General features: G+C 39.8%; 1 long non-coding RNA gene across 1 annotated transcript; it reads left to right on the top strand.

The window, feature by feature from the left end:
* Nucleotides 1-7254: 7254 nt before the first annotated feature.
* On the top strand, nt 7255-8133 carry LOC122000421. The gene is made up of 4 exons (XR_006117124.1): nt 7255-7428; nt 7623-7685; nt 7836-7894; nt 8077-8133. It is a non-coding gene; the product is annotated as an uncharacterized LOC122000421 (long non-coding RNA).
* The last annotated feature ends 450 nt before the right edge of the window (nt 8134-8583 follow it).

Below are 8583 nucleotides of genomic sequence, written 5' to 3' on the forward strand. Positions count from 1 at the left end.
CCCTTCAATTAGAGTTGACACTCTCTAACCCATCTAAGGGGTAGATAAAATGCTCCTAGGAACCCAAAACCTATTGGTGCTCCTTGGATGCTCTAGATATTCACTAGGGATAACTTCCCTAGATACCTTCCTATTGACCTTGTTAGGCTTCTTAGAAGCCTTGGTCACACTTTCTAGGTCAACCCTAGGGATTTCTTCCCTTGTAACATTTTTAGTGACTTTGTTAGACTTCTTAGAAGTCTTAGTCACCTTAGTTGCAAAAATACTCTTGGGAATAACCTTCCTAGTATTTTTGACTTGACCATTTGACCTAGGGTTAGTTCCATAACTATATGAAACCCTATGGTAAGAAATTACATCCTTCTTAGCCTTAGGTTTGTATCCCAAACCTCTATGGCCATTGGATGACTTTTGTACTCCTAGACCTAGGCTATGCTCATTTTTCCCTTTTAGGATATTTTTCATCCTTTTTAGGGTCTTTTCTAATTTATCAAGTCTTGACCTCAAGACTTGATTTTCCACAATTAAGTCCTTAGTTTTTGGTTTTTCATTAAATCCATGAGCATTTTTATTTCTAGACACATAACTAAAATTCTTAGTTTCCTTGTCTAGATTTTTATCTACCTTCCTAAACCTAGGCGTGGTAGTTTTAGCATGTAGAGCCACATGTTTTTCTTTAAAGCTCTCATGCTTTCTATTCTTATGGTAAATAGCATTAAAATGATAACAATTAGAACTAGCATGCTTTTTACCATTATTCAAGGGAGTAGGCTCAATAAATGATACCTTTCTTTTTACCTTGGAGGCTCCCCCTTGAGTTTTGCTTCCTCCATGAGCCTTGACCGCTTTCTTCCCCTTGGTACATTGGCTCCTATAATGTCCCTTTTGATTGCAAGAGAAGCACACAATGTGCTCCTTGCTCTTCTTTATTCCAGGGACTGTCTCCTTAGGCTTCACCTTGCCCTTTAGTGTCACTTGGCCCTTCTTGTTGGCCAATTTGGGGCACTTGCTCTTGTAGTGCCCATGTTCCCTATACTCAAAACATATAATGTGATTTTTATTTTTAATTGAAACATTTATACCTTCATGTGTAGGGATGACACTTGATCCTCCATTTGATTTTGCTTGACTTGTGGAGGTGGAGGCTTCTTCATCCTCTTCTTCTCTTGACCCGGATGTGGAGGCTTATTCTTGCTCCGGTGTCAATGATCTACACTCCCCCTCAATCCTAGAGGTGGAGGCTTCTTCATCTTCATCTTGTACAAGAAACAAAGAGTATGCACTCTCCTTGCCCTCTTCATTGCATTCCTTTGAAGACGAAGCTTCTTGGACTTCTTCTTCTTCGGAAGTTGAGCATCTCTCAACTTCGGAATTCTCCTCCTCTTGGTCTTGCTCCAATGAGTCACCCTCTTTAGATTCTTCTTGGTTTGGTACAGTGGAGGGGATCTCATGAATCTTTGCCAATTTGCTTCATAGCTCTTTGGCATCTTCAAATCTCCAATTTGCTCCAAGATGTTGCTTGGCAATAAATTGACCAAAATCTTGGTTACTTTGTCATTGACCTCACATCTTTGGATTTATTCTTGGCTCAACTTGCTCCTCTTGAGTACTTTTCCCCTTGAATTCTTTGGAGCTTCGAAGCCTTCCATTAAAGCAAACCATTGCTCTATCTTCATCATCAAGAAATTTTCGATTCTTGATCTCCAAGAATCGAAGCTTGTCATTGTGAATGGTGGAGGCACTCTTGTACCGAATCCAAGTCTATCTTGGAATTCCATTTAAGTTGAGCTTGATAAAATCTTTGACTTGAAGAATTTTGCTCCAACTTCTTCACCCTCTAGCTCTTTTCCCTTTCCGGCGATGATTCCGGTGAAGAGCAACCTTGCTCTGATACCACTTGTTGGGACCGATTATGTAGCTAGAGGGGGGGTGAATAGCTCGGCGCGATCTTCGTGCTTGACGTTGCTTGTTTCTTCAAAGATATGCAGCGGAAATACAAGAAATAAAACATACAACGCTAACAAAAGGATTTACTTGGTATCCACCTCACGAGAGGTGACTAATTCAAGGATCCACACACTCACGCACCCTCCACTAATAAAACACTCCTTTACGGTAACTACCGAAGGCGGAGAAGCCCTACAATACTCTCAATACAATAAGAAAGCAAGGGAAGACAAATACAAGAAATATCTTACAAGATATGCAGTGAAAACCCTAACCCTAGCTTTTTCCTCTTGTTGTAGTCACGCCTCTTGACTTGGATGTCTCTCCAAGATCCTTCAAGAACTGGCGGTGAGAGTGGAAAACGCTGTGGAGAAGCTGCTGTGAAGATCGGAGATGAACAGTGCTAGTTCTTGCGAAGAAAGAGCTCGACAACGGCTTTAATCGACGCCAACGGTCGAATCCCAATCGATCGGATTGCTCCCAATCGATTGGGGAGTCTTTGGATCGATCAATCAATCGATCCAGAGCGCCTCTGTGCTCTCAGGAATTGCCTGGATCGATCAGCTAATCGATCCAGGGCTTATCGTGCGAAATCGCACCTCCCAATCGATCCACCGATCGATTGGGGGCTCTGGATCGATCGGTCGATCGATCTAAAGCTCTTCTGTTCGCGCGACACTTCTCCCCAATCGATCCACTTATCGATTGGGAGAAATCTTGTCGCGGGGACTCACCCAATCGATCGGTCGATCTATTGGGCATGTGCCAATCGATCGACTGATCGATCCAGCTTCTTGTTTTTGCCCAAAATCAAGTCCAAAGTCCCCTAAACCAACATCTGGTCAACCATGACCTATTGGTTCATCATGCCTAGCATCCGGTCACCCTTGACCTGCCAGGACTCCCTTACCAGGTGTCCGGTCAATCCCTTTAACCCACTTGGACTTTTCTCCTCGTGCCAAGTATCTGGTCAATCCCTTTGACCTACTTGGACTTTCCACCTCATGCCAAGTATTCGATCAATCCCTTTGACCTACTTGGTCTTTCCAACACCAGATGTCCGATCAGCCTTAATCCATCTGGATTTTCTCGTGGCTGGCTTCACTCACTAGGACTTCCAACTGCCTAGCTTCACTCACTAGGACTTCCAATTGCCTAGATTCACTCACTAGGTCTTTCACCTGGCTTCACTCACCAGGATTTTCAACTGCCTAGCTTCACTCACTAGGTCTTTCACCTAGCTTCACTGACTAGGATTTTCCTTTTGCTTGGCTTCACTTACCAGGACTTTCACCTAGCTTCACTCACTAGGATTTCCTTCTGCCTGACTTCACTCACCAGGACTTTCACCTAGCTTCACTCACTAGGATTTCTCATTTGTCTGGCTTCACTCACCAGGACTTTCTAGTCTACCTAACCTCCCAGTTAGGACTTTCACCTGGCTTCACTCACCAGGACTTTCCAGTCAAGTATCCAGTCAACCTTGACCTATTTGACTCTCCTTCACAATCTCGCCACATGAACAATTGCACCTGCAATCTTCATGTGTTGTCTACGTGTATTGTTAAACATCGAAAGTCAAACATCAAGACTCAAGCTTGACTCAATTCAAGCTCAGTCAACTAGGTCAACCTTGACCTAGGGATATTGCACCAACATTAAGTGTAGGGAACATGGGCACTATAAGAGCAAGTGCCCTAAATTGACCAAGAAGAAGAGCCAAGTGGCACTAAAGGACAAGGAGAAGCCGAAGGAAACCACTCCCAAAACAAAGAAGAGCAAGGAGCACATTGTGTGCTTCTTGTGCAACCAAAAAGAATATTATCGGAGCCAATGTCCTAAAGGGAAGAAAGCGGTCAAGGCTCAAGGAGGAAGCACAACTCAAGGGGGAGCCTCCAAGGTAAAACGAAAGGTATCATTTATTGAACCTACCCCTTTGAATTATGGTAAGAAGCATACTAATTCAAATTTTTATCATTTTAATACTATTTACCATAAAAATAGGGAGCATGATAGCATTAAAGAAAAACACATGGCTCTTCATGCTAAAACCACTCAATCTAGGGCTAAGAAGGTAGATAACCAACTAGGAAGTAATCCTACGGATTTTAGGTATTTACCTAAGAGAAAGAAAAATTAAGGTTTTAGTGAAAAATCCAAGGTTGAGGGATTATGGAGAGAAAATCAAGTCTTAAGGTCAAGACTTGATAAATTGGAGAGGACTCTTAGAAAAATCATAAATAATACACAAGGATTCAAGAGTCAAAACCTAGGTTTAGGATAACAAGGGTCATCCAATGGTCATAGAGGTTTGGGATACAAACCTAAGGCTAAGAAGGATGTACCTTCGTATCATATGGTTCTATATAATTATGGAACCAACCCTAGGTCAAAGGGTCAAGTCAAAAATACTAGGAAGGTTATTCCTAAGAGTATTTTTGCAACAAAAGTGACTAAGACTTCTAAGAAGTCCAAGAAAGTCACAAAGAAGGTCACAAGGGAAGAAATCCCTAGGGTTGACCTAGAAAGTGTGACCAAAGCTTCTAAGAAGCCTAACAAGGTCACTAGGAAGGTATCTAGGGAAGTTATCCCTAGTGAATACCTAGAGCATCCAAGGAGCACTAATAGGTTTTGGGTTCCTAGGAGCATTTTCTCTACCCCTTAGATGGGTTAGAGAGTGTCAACTCTAATTAAAAGGGTAGTTAACCAAATCATGATGAAGTTGACACTCTAAGAGCATTTTCAAGGTTATTATTAATCTTTGAAAATGAAAAGGATTATCATTTACTCTTAATTGTAGTAATATGTGTTATGAGTTGAGAAGTTTTGATGTATTTTCAATGGCGCAGTAAAATATGAGTAAAAGAAATGCAAATTTGGGATTTTGGCATTTTCTTATAAAGTTAAGGGCAATTTAGGCCTTATTTTTAAATGGTTACTCTTGTAAGAGTAAAATGTGCCAAACCTTGAGGAATTGTGTTTCTAAATTAAATTGGCACAATTGGGATAACACTACAACAAAAACCCTCATAGACATCGGTGGAACAACAACAGTTTTAAGCAAAAACCGATGTCTATGAGTATTTTACACCGGTTTTTCCAAAAACCGGTGTCTATGAGCGCAGATTTTCGCTCATAGACATCGGTTTTTTAGCCGATGTCTATGAGCGCCTTTTTTTTATTAATAGACATTGGTTTTAACAGCGGTTTTTAAAACCCGATGTTAATGAACCAAAAAAAAAAAATTAATGTTTCCACTAGTCAAAATTTACAACACTTCGTTCCCTTCAAACCTAAACCAATATCGCGCCGCTTCTCTCAACCTAAACCTAAACCTCCTGACCATCTCTCTCAGCCTCATCTTCCCCTTCCCCTTCCTGGATCTCTTCCCCTTCTTGGATCGATGCCCCCTCAATCGGATCAAAACCACCTGCTTCTTCTCCACGCTCGCCGACACGATCTGGCCGGGCCAGTCCGACGGCTCCGGCCTCACCGGCACCCACGGGGGCTCCGTTGAACGCTCTTGCTTGCTCAACGACGGCGGCGAGCTCGTGTTGAGGCAAAAGGAAGCAGAGAACAGGGATGCGTCTCCTCCATTTCCTTGTTGCCGCTGAAGCTCGAGAATCGATTCCTCCAACCTTTGAGCAACCTCTGAGCAAGCTCTTCGACGTCACGGTGGATGCCGGCGATCCCTGCACCCTCAGCTACACGCCTTCCCCCGGATCTCAAATCAACTCCGTCAAGTGGAACCACACCAGTAAAAATGCTTTCCCGCCTCGTTTTATATCGCAGTGTCTGTTTGCTTCCTCTTTGCTGTGCATTTCTGTTATGCTTGTGTCGGAGGATTTTGTTTGCTCGATTTTAGCCTCTCTCTTTTTTTCCCGATAGTGTGGGATGCGATACTCTCTGAAGCAAAATTACTAGGAAACTGCGTATCTGCATTTTTTACTTCTCTTGGAAATTTGTTGCTTTGCCTTGGATCTACACTATTCGAATTGTATAAGGGCATGTTTCATCCTTGCCTAGTGCCGTCAGAATTTAATTTTCCCATGACTCATCATTCAAGTTTATTTTGTATCTTGTATAACTTAGTTAATTTTGTTAATCCAGCGGATGGTGGCTGACTTTAACGGTGGAAAAACCTAAAGTACCTAATGTGGGATAACTGTGATATTATATGCACCTCATGTGCATTAGAGTTAATATATAAACCTAAAGTACCTAATGTGGGATTAAACTCCATTACATGACTCAAAATACTCTAATAACTTGAATACTCTTAACTGCTACAAAGCACAGTGGGAAATTCTTAGGTCCGTGCTTTGTGAGAATTATATTGTGATAGAGCTTGTAATTGGAAATCATCTGTCTTTTTCTTCATTCATATTTGCAAATAGCATCTTAAAATCTTCTGTTAAATACTTATTCCAGGTTTTTATGAATGTGTTTGCAGTATGTTCTGTAATCTTTTTGAAAACTATTGGTAATATTTTGGCATAGCTGGTATTGATTTTCTATATACCTCCTTTCCTTTAAAAGCATTAGTTCTTCTTACTATTTCTGAACTTGACTTCTCAATCTTGGGTTACCAAATTTCTCAGTAACCTGATTTACAGGTCTTAGCTAGAGGCATAGAGTGCGACATTGCATTACTTGCAGTTGAGAGTGAAGAATTCTGGAAAGGTGCTGAACCACTTCGTTTTGGTCAATTGCCTTGCCTTCAGGTTGCTGTTGTTCATGAATTGCAAAAATGTTGCTCTTCCTTCATGATAAGCAACTTTTCCATAAGTAATTTGTGTTTCTTTTGATGCATCATTGAACCTGGTATTAGCCCTTCTCCATTTGTTCATTGAATTGGCTTAATTATTTTTTAATTCCTATAAGCATTTTGTAATTTTGATGAATTAAGTGTATCAAAATGCCATAATTAGCCTTTTTGTTCATCAAAGCAAACTCCAGTTACCAAGTTTGATAGATTGCTTGTGGTTCTTGTCACATAGTGGTTAGGTATTTATCCAATGTGAAGAAAGTGAGGAAATTTTATGTTCCATTTTGAATCACTGGTAGGTGATGGGCTATTATAATATAATCTATAATGTTCTTTCATAAGGCAACGTACTCCATGTTTCTCCAAGTGAATTTATGCTTTGCCACTTGCAGCATGTTTTCTTTTGAAACAATAAAGATATTGATTATCCACACTTGAATTTTATCAGTGGTAATATGTACTTTTGGTATGCCAAGTCTGTATTTGTTGTCAAATCTTTATGTGATGAAGTGTGATCAAGTAGAAGTTCAGTTGTTGCAACAGTTAACATTTTCTAAGGCTCTCTTTTCTATAGGGTTATTTAATCTAGTTGTTCTTCCATAATTCATCAAACTAACAAGTTATATGATACACAGGATTCAGTAACTATTGTAGGATATCCACTTGGTGGAGATACAATCTCTGTGACAAAGGGTGTGGTATCACGAATTGAGGTTTGATTTCATGAAATTGTGATCATAAGCTTTTAGTATTTTTTTGGTGAATTTTATATTCTTGTTGAGATTGTTTTATAGATGATAAATTGCTGACTTAAGTGTTATCAATTTTAAGTTGGTTGAAAATTTTAGAACATGGTGTCCAAATGAGCTTTTTAATATTAATCACTTTTTTTTTGCTTCTGTTTCAGGTTAGTATGCTCATGGATCCTCTGATCTGCTTGGTATTCAGATTGATGCTGCAATAAACCCTGGTTGGTAACTCAACCTAGTTTCCTTGCTAGAAAGATAGCATTTTATTTTTTAGATAGTTGGATGTTATTGCACCACTTTCTCTGGCAAGGTACAGATATATTCTTGTAAAAGCATATTAATGTTGTCAAAGAAACGTACTTGTTTTGCAGGAAACAGTGGTGGTCCTGCCTTCAATGATCGTGGTGAGTGTATTGGTGTGGCATTCCAGGTATTCCTTCTGCTAAATCTGCCTTTTATTTTCCCTACTTTATCTATTCCAAACTTTTCAAAAATCTTTTATAGATTAACTTTGTCCCAGAATAATGTTTAATGGAAATGCATCTGAGTACTGCTTTTGCACCTAAATTAGCATTCTACCTTCTTTCATATCTCACTAGATATTTCATTTAGGTTTTCAGATCCGAAGACACTGAAAATATTGGATATGTTATTCCAGCCACTGTGGTTTCTCATTTTCTTGATGATTATGAAAGAAATGGGAAGTATACTGGTAAGCTGACATCGTGAGTCATCAGGAGCCTTCTCTGCATGCAGCTGTGATGCTTGAACAAGCATCCTATTGCTATTTGCTTTCCATCCCACCAATGTTACGCAAGTATGGTTTTCATCTTGTTTTGTCTGGAAATCGTTACTACATTTCTGATCAGGTACTCGATTGCATGTCAAATTCATCTTCATATTGAAACTTGTCTCAGATATTTAAAGTATGTTCAAAGTTTTATGTGCTAATTGTAAAACATTCATTTTGTAAAATGTAGAGACAACATGCGATTCGAGCTTACAGGAATGCACTCTTCGTTTACATAGAAAATGGTTGGAGTTATATATCTAATCATGTTCACTACAATGTTGGAAGGTTCTCTATGCTTTGTTTGTATATTTGTGAATTTATCTTTG

The sequence above is a fragment of the Zingiber officinale genome, chromosome 7A (genome assembly GCF_018446385.1).
Source record: "Zingiber officinale cultivar Zhangliang chromosome 7A, Zo_v1.1, whole genome shotgun sequence".
Classification (NCBI taxonomy): domain Eukaryota; kingdom Viridiplantae; phylum Streptophyta; class Magnoliopsida; order Zingiberales; family Zingiberaceae; genus Zingiber; species Zingiber officinale.